Source organism: Salmo trutta, unplaced genomic scaffold (assembly GCF_901001165.1).
Source record: "Salmo trutta unplaced genomic scaffold, fSalTru1.1, whole genome shotgun sequence".
NCBI lineage: Eukaryota > Metazoa > Chordata > Actinopteri > Salmoniformes > Salmonidae > Salmo > Salmo trutta.
Window position 1 is genome coordinate 13,255 of NW_021822998.1, and position 13,536 is coordinate 26,790.

General features: G+C 43.9%; 11 non-coding genes across 11 annotated transcripts; all 11 read left to right on the forward strand.

Annotated features, from left to right (window-relative positions):
- Positions 1-667: 667 nt before the first annotated feature.
- Positions 668-740, forward strand: trnar-ccu (transfer RNA arginine (anticodon CCU)). Its single transcript has one exon. It is a non-coding gene; the product is annotated as a tRNA-Arg (tRNA).
- Positions 741-1,808: 1,068 nt separating this feature from the next.
- On the forward strand, positions 1,809-1,881 carry trnar-ccu (transfer RNA arginine (anticodon CCU)). The gene has a single exon. It is a non-coding gene; the product is annotated as a tRNA-Arg (tRNA).
- A 2,699-nt stretch (positions 1,882-4,580) lies between these two features.
- Positions 4,581-4,653, forward strand: trnar-ucu (transfer RNA arginine (anticodon UCU)). The gene has a single exon. It is a non-coding gene; the product is annotated as a tRNA-Arg (tRNA).
- A 1,027-nt stretch (positions 4,654-5,680) lies between these two features.
- Positions 5,681-5,753, forward strand: trnar-ucu (transfer RNA arginine (anticodon UCU)). The gene has a single exon. It is a non-coding gene; the product is annotated as a tRNA-Arg (tRNA).
- A 1,030-nt stretch (positions 5,754-6,783) lies between these two features.
- On the forward strand, positions 6,784-6,856 carry trnar-ucu (transfer RNA arginine (anticodon UCU)). The gene has a single exon. It is a non-coding gene; the product is annotated as a tRNA-Arg (tRNA).
- Positions 6,857-7,885: 1,029 nt separating this feature from the next.
- Positions 7,886-7,958, forward strand: trnar-ucu (transfer RNA arginine (anticodon UCU)). Its single transcript has one exon. It is a non-coding gene; the product is annotated as a tRNA-Arg (tRNA).
- Positions 7,959-8,988: 1,030 nt separating this feature from the next.
- On the forward strand, positions 8,989-9,061 carry trnar-ucu (transfer RNA arginine (anticodon UCU)). The gene has a single exon. It is a non-coding gene; the product is annotated as a tRNA-Arg (tRNA).
- Positions 9,062-10,090: 1,029 nt separating this feature from the next.
- On the forward strand, positions 10,091-10,163 carry trnar-ucu (transfer RNA arginine (anticodon UCU)). Its single transcript has one exon. It is a non-coding gene; the product is annotated as a tRNA-Arg (tRNA).
- Positions 10,164-11,191: 1,028 nt separating this feature from the next.
- Positions 11,192-11,264, forward strand: trnar-ucu (transfer RNA arginine (anticodon UCU)). Its single transcript has one exon. It is a non-coding gene; the product is annotated as a tRNA-Arg (tRNA).
- A 1,030-nt stretch (positions 11,265-12,294) lies between these two features.
- trnar-ucu (transfer RNA arginine (anticodon UCU)) lies at positions 12,295-12,367 on the forward strand. The gene has a single exon. It is a non-coding gene; the product is annotated as a tRNA-Arg (tRNA).
- Positions 12,368-13,397: 1,030 nt separating this feature from the next.
- On the forward strand, positions 13,398-13,470 carry trnar-ucu (transfer RNA arginine (anticodon UCU)). The gene has a single exon. It is a non-coding gene; the product is annotated as a tRNA-Arg (tRNA).
- The last annotated feature ends 66 nt before the right edge of the window (positions 13,471-13,536 follow it).

A 13,536-nucleotide genomic window follows, 5' to 3' on the forward strand; every position in this document is an offset into this window, starting at 1 on the left:
ATAAATGAAAAAAAGCATAATTTCATGGGCATTTCTCATTGCCTTCCATTATATATTTTCCTTAGTGCTTCTATCAGTTTGTATAGGTCATGCTAACTTCACAGTGCCCCAGTGGCCTAATGGATAAGGCACTGGCCTCCTAAGCCAGGGATTGAGGGTTCGTAGTCCCTTCTGGGGTGGGTTCAAGCAGAGTGGCGCTGTGGAAACGTGCTGGGCCCAGAGGTCGATGAACTGAAGCCATCCTCAGCTTGCAATTTTTATTTTTAGAAATTAATTGCAACCAGCGATCAAAAAAAGCTAAATATCATGGGCATGTCTCAGTGCCCTACGTGATTCTTTTTTTTTACTGTTTCTATCAGTTCGTATAGGTAATGCTATAACACCGTGCCCCAGATGCCTAAAAAACTGGCCTCCCATGCCAGGGATTGTGAGTTTAAGTCTTGTCAGGGGTGGCTGAAAACAGAGTTTCCCAGCGGAAGCGTGCTGGGCCCATAACCCAGAGGTCGATGGATCGAAACCATCCTCTGCTATCCAGATTTATTTTTAGCAATGAAGTGCAGACATAAATGAAAAAAAGCATAATTTCATGGGCATTTCTCATTGCCTTCCATTATATATTTTCCTTAGTGCTTCTATCAGTTTGTATAGGTCATGCTAACTTCATAGTGCCCCAGTGGCCTAATGGATAAGGCACTGGCCTCCTAAGCCAGGGATTGAGGGTTCGAGTCCCTTCTGGGGTGGGTTCAAGCAGAGTGGCGCTGTGGAAACGTGCTGGGCCCAGAGGTCGATGAACTGAAGCCATTCTCAGCTTGCAATTTTTATTTTTAGAAATTAATTGCAACCAGCGATCAAAAAAAGCTAAATATCATGGGCATGTCTCAGTGCCCTACGTGATTCTTTTTTTTACTGTTTCTATCAGTTCGTATAGGTCATGCTATAACACCATGCCCCAGATGCCTAAAAAACTGGCCTCCCATGCCAGGGATTGTGAGTGGAAGTCTTATCAGTGGCGGATGAAAGCAGAGTGTCCCAGCGGAAGCGTGCTGGGCCCATAACCCAGAGGTCTATGGATCGAAACCATCCTCTGCAATCCATTTTATTTTCAGAAATTAACTGCAACCAGGGATAAAAAAAGCATAATATCAATGGCATGTCTCAGTGCCCTCCGTGGGTTGAAGCAGAGTGGCGCTGCGGAAACGTGATGGGCCCAGAGGTTGATGGATGAAACCATCCTCTGCTAACAATCTTAATTTTTAGAAATGAATTGCAACCAGCGATCAAAAAAAGCTAAATATCATGGGCATGTCTCAGTGCCCTCCGTGGGTTGAAGCAGAGTGGCGCTGCGGAAATGTGATGGGCCCAGAGGTTGATGGATGAAACCATCCTCTGCTAACAATCTTTATTTTTAGAAATTAATTGCAACCAGCGATCAAAAAAAGCTAAATATCATGGGCATGTCTCAGTGCCCTACGTGATTCTTTTTTTTTACTGTTTCTATCAGTTCGTATAGGTAATGCTATAACACCGTGCCCCAGATGCCTAAAAAACTGGCCTCCCATGCCAGGGATTGTGAGTTTAAGTCTTGTCAGGGGTGGCTGAAAACAGAGTTTCCCAGCGGAAGCGTGCTGGGCCCATAACCCAGAGGTCGATGGATGGAAACCATCCTCTGCTATCCAGATTTTTTTTAGCAATGAAGTGCAAACATAAATGAAAAAAAGCATAATTTCATGGGCATTTCTCATTGCCTTCCATTATATATTTTCCTTAGTGCTTCTATCAGTTTGTATAGGTCATGCTAACTTCACAGTGCCCCAGTGGCCTAATGGATAAGGCACTGGCCTCCTAAGCCAGGGATTGAGGGTTCGAGTCCCTTCTGGGGTGGGTTCAAGCAGAGTGGCGCTGTGGAAACGTGCTGGGCCCAGAGGTCGATGAACTGAAGCCATCCTCAGCTTGCAATTTTTATTTTTAGAAATTAATTGCAACCAGCGATCAAAAAAAGCTAAATATCATGGGCATGTGCCCTACGTGATTCTTTTTTTTATGGTTCTATCAGTTCGTATAGGTCATGCTATAACACCATGCCCCAGATGCCTAAAAAACTGGCCTCCCATGCCAGGGATTGTGAGTGGAAGTCTTATCAGTGGCGGATGAAAGCATAGTGTCCCAGCGGAAGCGTGCTGGGCCCATAACCCAGAGGTCTATGGATCGAAACCATCCTCTGCAATCCATTTTTATTTTCAGAAATTAACTGCAACCAGGGATAAAAAAAGCATAATATCAATGGCATGTCTCAGTGCCCTACGTGGGTTGAAGCAGAGTGGCGCTGCGGAAACGTGATGGGCCCAGAGGTTGATGGATGAAACCAGCCTCTGCTAACAATCTTTATTTTTAGAAATTAATTGCAACCAGCGATCAAAAAAAGCTAAATATCATGGGCATGTCTCAGTGCCCTACGTGATTCTTTTTTTTACTGTTTCTATCAGTTCGTATAGGTCATGCTATAACACCATGCCCCAGATGCCTAAAAAACTGGCCTCCCATGCCAGGGATTGTGAGTGGAAGTCTTATCAGTGGCGGATGAAAGCAGAGTGTCCCAGCGGAAGCGTGCTGGGCCCATAACCCAGAGGTCTATGGATCGAAACCATCCTCTGCAATCCATTTTTATTTTCAGAAATTAACTGCAACCAGGGATAAAAAAAGCATAATATCAATGGCATGTCTCAGTGCCCTCCGTGGGTTGAAGCAGAGTGGCGCTGCGGAAATGTGATGGGCCCAGAGGTTGATGGATGAAACCATCCTCTGCTAACAATCTTTATTTTTAGAAATGAATTGCAACCAGCGATCAAAAAAAGCTAAATATCATGGGCATGTCTCAGTGCCCTCCGTGGGTTGAAGCAGAGTGGCGCTGCGGAAATGTGATGGGCCCAGAGGTTGATGGATGAAACCATCCTCTGCTAACAATCTTTATTTTTAGAAATTAATTGCAACCAGCGATCAAAAAAAGCTAAATATCATGGGCATGTCTCAGTGCCCTTCGTCATTCTAATTTTTTACTGTTTCTATCAGTTCGTGTAGGTCATGCTGATTACACCATGCCCCAGTGGCCTAAAAAACTGGCCTCCCAAGCCAGGGATTGTGAGTGTAAGTCTTATCAGTGGCGGATGAAAGCAGAGTGTCCCAGCGGAAGCGTGCTGGGCCCATATCCCAGAGGTCTATGGATCGAAACCATCCTCTGCAATCCTTTTTTATTTTTAGAAATTAATTGCAAACATAAATAAAAAATAGCATAATTTCATGGGCATGTCTCAGTTCCCTCTGTGATTCTTTTTTTTTATCTGCTTCTATCAGTTCGTATAGGTCATGCTGATCACACAGTGCCACAGTGGCCTAAGAAACTGGCCTCCTAATCCATGTATTGTGAGTTCAAGTATTATTTTGGGGTGCCTTAAAGTGGAGTGATGAAGTGGAAGTATGCTGGGCAGTTAACCCAGTGATTTATGGATTGAAACCATCCTCTTCTATCCAGTTTGTTTTCAGCAAACAGAAATATAAAAACTGCCATAACCCAGAGGTCAATGGATGCCTAAAAAACTGACCTCCCAAGCCAGAGATTGTGAGTTTAAGTCTTCTCAGGGGTGGCTGAAAACAGAGTGTCCCAGCGGAAGCATGCTGGGCCCATAACCCAGAGGTCTATGGATGGAAACCACCTCTGCTAACAATCTTTATTTTTAGAAATTAATTGCAACCAGCGATCAAAAAAGCTAAATATCATGGGCATGTCTCAGTGCCCTTCGTCATTCTAATTTTTTACTGTTTCTATCAGTTCGTATAGGTCATGCTGATTACACCATGCCCCAGTGGCCTAAAAAACTGGCCTCCCAAGCCAGGGATTGTGAGTGTAAGTCTTAACAGTGGCGGATGAAAGCAGAGTGTCCCAGCGGAAGCGTTCTGGGCCCATAACCCAGAGGTCTATGGATCGAAACAATCCTCTGCAATCCATTTTCATTTTAGAAATGAATTGCAACCATAAATAAAAAATAGCATAATTTCATGGGCATGTCTCAGTTCCCTCTGTGATTCTTTGTTTGACTGCTTCTGTCAGTTTGTATAGGTCACACTGATTACAGAGACGCAGCGGAAGCGTGATGGCCCCGTAACCCAGAGGTCGATGGATCGAAATCACTCTCTGCTATCAAGGTAAGTTTTGGCAAGTACCCCAGTGTGCTAATGGATAAGGCACTGGCCTTCTAAGCCAGGGATTGTGGGTTCGAGTCCCATCTGGGGTGGATGAAGGCAGTTTGGGAAAGAAGAAGAGAGTTCATGTAACCCAGAGGTCTATGGATCGAAACCATCCTCTGAAATCCATTTTTATTTTTAGAAATTAATTGCAAACATAAATAAAAAATAGCATAATTTCATGGGCATGTCTCAGTTCCCTCTGTGATTCTTTGTTTGACTGCTTCTGTCAGTTTGTATAGGTCACACTGATTACAGAGCCGCAGCGGAAGCGTGATGGCCCCGTAACCCAGAGGTCGATGGATCGAAATCACTCTCTGCTATCAAGGTAGGTTTTGGCAAGTACCCCAGTGGCCTAATGGATAAGGCACTGGCCTTCTAAGCCAGGGATTGTGGGTTTGAGTCCCATCTGGGGTGGATGTAGGCAGTTTGGGAAAGAAGAGGAGAGTTCATGTTACAAAGATGTTGAAGCCATTGTATTTTTAGAAATGAAGTGCAAATAGGGATTAAAAAAGGATACTTTCATGGGCATCTCTCTGTGCCCTTCGTGAATCTTTTTTTTATCTGCTTCTATCAGTTCGTATAGGTCATGCTGATCACACAGTGCCACAGTGGCCTAAGAAACTGGCCTCCTAATCCATGTATTGTGAGTTCAAGTATTATTTTGGGGTGCCTTAAAGTGGAGTGATGAAGTGGAAGTATGCTGGGCAGTTAACCCAGTGATTTATGGATCGAAACCATCCTCTTCTATCCAGTTTGTTTTCAGCAAACAGAAATATAAAAACTGCCATAACCCAGAGGTCAATGGATGCCTAAAAAACTGACCTCCCAAGCCAGAGATTGTGAGTTTAAGTCTTCTCAGGGGTGGCTGAAAACAGAGTGTCCCAGCGGAAGCATGCTGGGCCCATAACCCAAAGGTCTATGGATGGAAACCATCCTCTGATAACAATCTTTATTTTTAGAAATTAATTGCAACCAGCGATCAAAAAAAGCTAAATATCATGGGCATGTCTCAGTGTCCTTCGTCATTCAATTTTTTTACTGTTTCTATCAGTTCGTATAGGTCATGCTGATTACACCATGCCCCAGTGGCCTAAAAAACTGGCCTCCCAAGCCAGGGATTGTGAGTGTAAGTCTTATCAGTGGCGGATGAAAGCAGAGTGTCCCAGCGGAAGCGTGCTGGGCCCCTAACCCAGAGGTCTATGGATCGAAATCATCCTCTGCAATCCATTTTTATTTTTAGAAATTAATTGCAAACATAATAAAAAATAGCATAATTTCATGGGCATGTCTCAGTTCCCTCTGTGATTCTTTGTTTCACTGCTTCTGTCAGTTTGTATAGGTCACACTGATTACAGAGGCGCAGCGGAAGCGTGATGGCCCCGTAACCCAGAGGTCGATGGATCGAAATCACTCTCTGCTATCATGATCAGTTTTGGCAAGTACCCCAGTGGCCTAATGGATAAGGCACTGGCCTTCTAAGCCAGGGATTGTGGGCTCGAGTCCCATCTGGGGTGGATGAAGGCAGTTTGGGAAAGAAGAAGAGAGTTCATGTAACAAAGATGTTGAATCCATCGTATTTTTAGAAATGAAGTGCAAATAGGGATTAAAAAAAGGATACTTTCATGGGCATCTCTCTGGGCCCTTCGTGATTGTTTTTTTTATCTGCTTCTATCAGTTCGTATAGGTCATGCTGATCACACAGTGCCACAGTGGCCTAAGAAACTGGCCTCCTAATCCATGTATTGTGAGTTCAATTATTATTTTGGGTGCCTTAAAGTGGAGTGATGAAGTGGAAGTATGCTGGGCAGTTAACCCAGTGATTTATGGATTGAAACCATCCTCTTCTATCCAGTTTGTTTTCAGCAAACAGAAATATAAAAACTGCCATAACCCAGAGGTCGATGGAATGCCTAAAAAACTGACCTCCCAAGCCAGAGATTGTGAGTTTAAGTCTTCTCAGGGGTGGCTGAAAACAGAGTGTCCCAGCGGAAGCATGCTGGGCCCATAACCCAGAGGTCTATGGATGGAAACCATCCTCTGCTAACAATATTTATTTTTACATATTAATTGCAACCAGCGATCAAAAAAAGCTAAATATCATGGGCATGTCTCAGTGCCCTTCGTCATTCAATTTTTTTTACTGTTTCTATCAGTTCGTATAGGTCATGCTGATTACACCATGCCCCAGTGGCCTAAAAAACTGGCCTCCCAAGCCAGGGATTGTGAGTGTAAGTCTTATCAGTGGCGGATGAAAGCAGAGTGTCCCAGCGGAAGCGTGCTGGGCCCCTAACCCAGAGGTCCATGGATCGAAATCATCCTCTGCAATCCATTTTTATTTTTAGAAATGAATTGCAAACATAAATAAAAAATAGCATAATTTCATGGGCATGTCTCAGTTCCCTCTGTGATTCTTTGTTTGACTGCTTCTGTCAGTTTGTATAGGTCACACTGATTACAGAGGCGCAGCGGAAGCGTGATGGCCCCGTAACCCAGAGGTCGATGGATTGAAATCACTCTCTGCTATCAAGGTAAGTTTTGGCAAGTACCCCAGTGGCCTAATGGATAAGGCACTGGCCTTCTAAGCCAGGGATTGTGGGTTCGAGTCCCATCTGGGGTGGATGAAGGCAGTTTGGGAAAGAAGAAGAGAGTTCATGTAACAAAGATGTTGAAGCCATTGTATTTTTAGAAATGAAGTGCAAATAGGGATTAAAAAAGGATACTTTCATGGGCATCTCTCTGTGCCCTTCGTGATTGTTTTTTTTATCTGCTTCTATCAGTTCGTATAGGTCATGCTGATCACACAGTGCCACAGTGGCCTAAGAAACTGGCCTCCTAATCCATGTATTGTGAGTTCAATTATTATTTTGGGGTGCCTTAAAGTGGAGTGATGAAGTGGAAGTATGCTGGGCAGTTAACCCAGTGATTTATGGATCGAAACCATCCTCTTCTATCCAGTTTGTTTTCAGCAAACAGAAATATAAAAACTGCCATAACCCAGAGGTCGATGGATGCCTAAAAAACTGACCTCCCAAGCCAGAGATTGTGAGTTTAAGTCTTCTCAGGGGTGGCTGAAAACAGAGTGTCCCAGCGGAAGCATGCTGGGCCCATAACCCAGAGGTCTATGGATGGAAACCATCCTCTGCTAACAATCTTTATTTTAGAATATTAATTGCAACCAGCGATCAAAAAAAGCTAAATATCATGGGCATGTCTCAGTGCCCTTCGTCATTCTAATTTTTTACTGTTTCTATCAGTTCGTATAGGTCATGCTGATTACACCATGCCCCAGTGGCCTAAAAAACTGGCCTCCCAAGCCAGGGATTGTGAGTGTAAGTCTTATCAGTGGCGGATGAAAGCAGAGTGTCCCAGCGGAAGCGTGCTGGGGCCCCTAACCCAGAGGTCTATGGATCGAAACCATCCTCTGCAATCCATTTTTATTTTTAGAAATGAATTGCAAACATAAATAAAAAATAGCATAATTTCATGGGCATGTCTCAGTTCCCTCTGTGATTCTTTGTTTGACTGCTTCTGTCAGTTTGTATAGGTCACACTGATTACAGAGGCGCAGCGGAAGCGTGATGGCCCCGTAACCCAGAGGTCGATGGATCGAAATCACTCTCTGCTATCAAGGTAGGTTTTGGCAAGTACCCCAGTGGCCTAATGGATAAGGCACTGGCCTTCTAAGCCAGGGATTGTGGGTTCGAGTCCCATCTGGGGTGGATGAAGGCAGTTTGGGAAAGAAGAAGAGAGTTCATGTAACAAAGATGTTGAAGCCATTGTATTTTTAGAAATGAAGTGCAAATAGGGATTAAAAAAAGGATACTTTCATGGGCATCTCTCTGTGCCCTTCGTGATTCTTTTTTTTATCTGCTTCTATCAGTTCGTATAGGTCATGCTGATCACACAGTGCCACAGTGGCCTAAGAAACTGGCCTCCTAATCCATGTATTGTGAGTTCAAGTATTATTTTGGGGTGCCTTAAAGTGGAGTGATGAAGTGGAAGTATGCTGGGCAGTTAACCCAGTGATTTATGGATCGAAACCATCCTCTTCTATCCAGTTTGTTTTCAGCAAACAGAAATATAAAAACTGCCATAACCCAGAGGTCGATGGATGCCTAAAAAACTGACCTCCCAAGCCAGAGATTGTGAGTTTAAGTCTTCTCAGGGGTGGCTGAAAACAGAGTGTCCCAGCGGAAGCATGCTGGGCCCATAACCCAGAGGTCTATGGAATGGAAACCATCCTCTGCTAACAATCTTTATTTTTAGAAATTAATTGCAACCAGCGATCAAAAAAAGCTAAATATCATGGGCATGTCTCAGTGTCCTTCGTCATTCTAATTTTTTACTGTTTCTATCAGTTCGTATAGGTCATGCTGATTACACCATGCCCCAGTGGCCTAAAAAACTGGCCTCCCAAGCCAGGGATTGTGAGTGTAAGTCTTATCAGTGGCGGATGAAAGCAGAGTGTCCCAGCGGAAGCGTGCTGGGCCCATAATCCCAGAGGTCTATGGATCGAAACCATCCTCTGCAATCCATTTTTATTTTTAGAAATGAATTGCAAACATAAATAAAAAATAGCATAATTTCATGGGCATGTCTCAGTTCCCTCTGTGATTCTTTGTTTGACTGCTTCTGTCAGTTTGTATAGGTCACACTGATTACAGAGGCGCAGCGGAAGCGTGATGGCCCCGTAACCCAGAGGTCGATGGATCGAAATCACTCTCTGCTATCAAGGTAGTTTTGGCAAGTACCCCAGTGGCCTAATGGATAAGGCACTGGCCTTCTAAGCCAGGGATTGTGGGTTCGAGTCCCATCTGGGGTGGATGAAGGCAGTTTGGGAAAGAAGAAGAGAGTTCATGTAACAAAGATGTTGAAGCCATTGTATTTTTAGAAATGAAGTGCAAATAGGGATTAAAAAAAGGATACTTTCATGGGCATCTCTCTGTGCCCTTCGTGATTCTTTTTTTTATCTGCTTCTATCAGTTCGTATAGGTCATGCTGATCACACAGTGCCACAGTGGCCTAAGAAACTGGCCTCCTAATCCATGTATTGTGAGTTCAAGTATTATTTTGGGGTGCCTTAAAGTGGAGTGATGAAGTGGAAGTATGCTGGGCAGTTAACCCAGTGATTTATGGATCGAAACCATCCTCTTCTATCCAGTTTGTTTTCAGCAAACAGAAATATAAAAACTGCCATAACCCAGAGGTCGATGGATGCCTAAAAAACTGACCTCCCAAGCCAGAGATTGTGAGTTTAAGTCTTCTCAGGGGTGGCTGAAAACAGAGTGTCCCAGCGGAAGCATGCTGGGCCCATAACCCAGAGGTCTATGGATGGAAACCATCCTCTGCTAACAATATTTATTTTTAGAATATTAATTGCAACCAGCGATCAAAAAAAGCTAAATATCATGGGCATGTCTCAGTGCCCTTCGTCATTCAATTTTTTTACTGTTTCTATCAGTTCGTATAGGTCATGCTGATTACACCATGCCCCAGTGGCCTAAAAAACTGGCCTCCCAAGCCAGGGATTGTGAGTGTAAGTCTTATCAGTGGCGGATGAAAGCAGAGTGTCCCAGCGGAAGCGTGCTGGGCCCCTAACCCAGAGGTCTATGGATCGAAACCATCCTCTGCAATCCATTTTATTTTTAGAAATGAATTGCAAACATAAATAAAAAATAGCATAATTTCATGGGCATGTCTCAGTTCCCTCTGTGATTCTTTGTTTGACTGCTTCTGTCAGTTTGTATAGGTCACACTGATTACAGAGGCGCAGCGGAAGCGTGATGGCCCCGTAACCCAGAGGTCGATGGATCGAAATCACTCTCTGCTATCAAGGTAGGTTTTGGCAAGTACCCCAGTGGCCTAATGGATAAGGCACTGGCCTTCTAAGCCAGGGATTGTGGGTTCGAGTCCCATCTGGGGTGGATGAAGGCAGTTTGGGAAAGAAGAAGAGAGTTCATGTAACAAAGATGTTGAAGCCATTGTACTTTTAGAAATGAAGTGCAAATAGGGATTAAAAAAAGGATACTTTCATGGGCATCTCTCTGTGCCCTTCGTGATTTTTTTTTTATCTGCTTCTATCAGTTCGTATAGGTCATGCTGATCACACAGTGCCACAGTGGCCTAAGAAACTGGCCTCCTAATCCATGTATTGTGAGTTCAAGTATTATTTTGGGGTGCCTTAAAGTGGAGTGATGAAGTGGAAGTATGCTGGGCAGTTAACCCAGTGATTTATGGATCGAAACCATCCTCTTCTATCCAGTTTGTTTTCAGCAAACAGAAATATAAAAACTGCCATAACCCAGAGGTCGATGGATGCCTAAAAAACTGACCTCCCAAGCCAGAGATTGTGAGTTTAAGTCTTCTCAGGGGTGGCTGAAAACAGAGTGTCCCAGCGGAAGCGTGCTGGGCCCATAACCCAGAGGTCTATGGATGGAAACCATCCTCTGCTAACAATCTTTATTTTTAGAAATTAATTGCAACCAGCGATCAAAAAAAGCTAAATATCATGGGCATGTCTCAGTGCCCTTCGTCATTCAATTTTTTTTACTGTTTCTATCAGTTCGTATAGGTCATGCTGATTACACCATGCCCCAGTGGCCTAAAAAACTGGCCTCCCAAGCCAGGGATTGTGAGTGTAAGTCTTGTCAGTGGCGGATGAAAGCAGAGTGTCCCAGCGGAAGTGTGCTGGGCCCATAACCCAGAGATCTATGGATCGAAACCATCCTCTGCAATCCATTTTTATTTTTAGAAATTAATTGCAAACATAAATAAAAAATAGCATAATTTCATGGGCATGTCTCAGTTCCCTCTGTGATTCTTTGTTTGACTGCTTCTGTCAGTTTGTATAGGTCACACTGATTACAGAGGCGCAGCGGAAGCATGATGGCCCCGTAACCCAGAGGTCGATGGATCGAAATCACTCTCTGCTATCAAGGTAGTTTTGGCAAGTACCCCAGTGGCCTAATGGATAAGGCACTGGCCTTCTAAGCCAGGGATTGTGGGTTCGAGTCCCATCTGGGGTGGATGAAGGCAGTTTGGGAAAGAAGAAGAGAGTTCATGTAACAAAGATGTTGAAGCCATTGTATTTTTAGAAATGAAGTGCAAATAGGGATTAAAAAAAGGATACTTTCATGGGCATCTCTCTGTGCCCTTCGTGATTCTTTTTTTTATCTGCTTCTATCAGTTCGTATAGGTCATGCTGATCACACAGTGCCACAGTGGCCTAAGAAACTGGCCTCCTAATCCATGTATTGTGAGTTCAAGTATTATTTTGGGGTGCCTTAAAGTGGAGTGATGAAGTGGAAGTATGCTGGGCAGTTAACCCAGTGATTTATGGATCGAAACCATCCTCTTCTATCCAGTTTGTTTTCAGCAAACAGAAATATAAAAACTGCCATAACCCAGAGGTCGATGGATGCCTAAAAAACTGACCTCCCAAGCCAGAGATTGTGAGTTTAAGTCTTCTCAGGGGTGGCTGAAAACAGAGTGTCCCAGCGGAAGCATGCTGGGCCCATAACCCAGAGGTCTATGGATGGAAACCATCCTCTGCTAACAATATTTATTTTTAGATATTAATTGCAACCAGCGATCAAAAAAAGCTAAATATCATGGGCATGTCTCAGTGCCCTTCGTCATTCTAATTTTTTTACTGTTTCTATCAGTTCGTATAGGTCATGCTGATTACACCATGCCCCAGTGGCCTAAAAAACTGGCCTCCCAAGCCAGGGATTGTGAGTGTAAGTCTTATCAGTGGCGGATGAAAGCAGAGTGTCCCAGCGGAAGCGTGCTGGGCCCATAACCCAGAGGTCTATGGATCGAAACCATCCTCTGCAATCCATTTTTATTTTTAGAAATGAATTGCAAACATAAATAAAAAATAGCATAATTTCATGGGCATGTCTCAGTTCCCTCTGTGATTCTTTGTTTGACTGCTTCTGTCAGTTTGTATAGGTCACACTGATTACAGAGGCGCAGCGGAAGCGTGATGGCCCCGTAACCCAGAGGTCGATGGATCGAAATCACTCTCTGCTATCAAGGTAAGTTTTGGCAAGTACCCCAGTGGCCTAATGGATAAGGCACTGGCCTTCTAAGCCAGGGATTGTGGGTTCGAGTCCCATCTGGGGTGGATGAAGGCAGTTTGGGAAAGAAGAAGAGAGTTCATGTAACAAAGATGTTGAAGCCATTGTATTTTTAGAAATGAAGTGCAAATAGGGATTAAAAAAAGGATACTTTCATGGGCATCTCTCTGTGCCCTTCGTGATTCTTTTTTTTATCTGCTTCTATCAGTTCGTATAGGTCATGCTGATCACACAGTGCCACAGTGGCCTAAGAAACTGGCCTCCTAATCCATGTATTGTGAGTTCAAGTATTATTTTGGGGTGCCTTAAAGTGGAGTGATGAAGTGGAAGTATGCTGGGCAGTTAACCCAGTGATTTATGGATTGAAACCATCCTCTTCTATCCAGTTTGTTTTCAGCAAACAGAAATATAAAAACTGCCATAACCCAGAGGTCGATGGATGCCTAAAAAACTGACCTCCCAAGCCAGAGATTGTGAGTTTAAGTCTTCTCAGGGGTGGCTGAAAACAGAGTGTCCCAGCGGAAGCATGCTGGGCCCATAACCCAGAGGTCTATGGATGGAAACCGTCCTCTGCTAACAATATTTATTTTTAGATATTAATTGCAACCAGCGATCAAAAAAAGCTAAATATCATGGGCATGTCTCAGTGCCCTTCGTCATTCAATTTTTTTTACTGTTTCTATCAGTTCGTATAGGTCATGCTGATTACACCATGCCCCAGTGGCCTAAAAAACTGGCCTCCCAAGCCAGGGATTGTGAGTGTAAGTCTTATCAGTGGCGGATGAAAGCAGAGTGTCCCAGCTGAAGAGTGCTGGGCCCCTAACCCAGAGGTCTATGGATCGAAACCATCCTCTGCAATCCATTTTTATTTTTAGAAATTAATTGCAAACATAAATAAAAAATAGCATAATTTCATGGGCATGTCTCAGTTCCCTCTGTGATTCTTTGTTTGACTGCTTCTGTCAGTTTGTATAGGTCACACTGATTACAGAGGCGCAGCGGAAGCGTGATGGCCCCGTAACCCAGAGGTCGATGGATCGAAATCACTCTCTGCTATCAAGGTAGGTTTTGGCAAGTACCCCAGTGGCCTAATGGATAAGGCACTGGCCTTCTAAGCCAGGGATTGTGGGTTCGAGTCCCATCTGGGGTGGATGAAGGCAGTTTGGGAAAGAAGAAGAGAGTTCATGTAACAAAGATGTTGAAGCCATTGTATTTT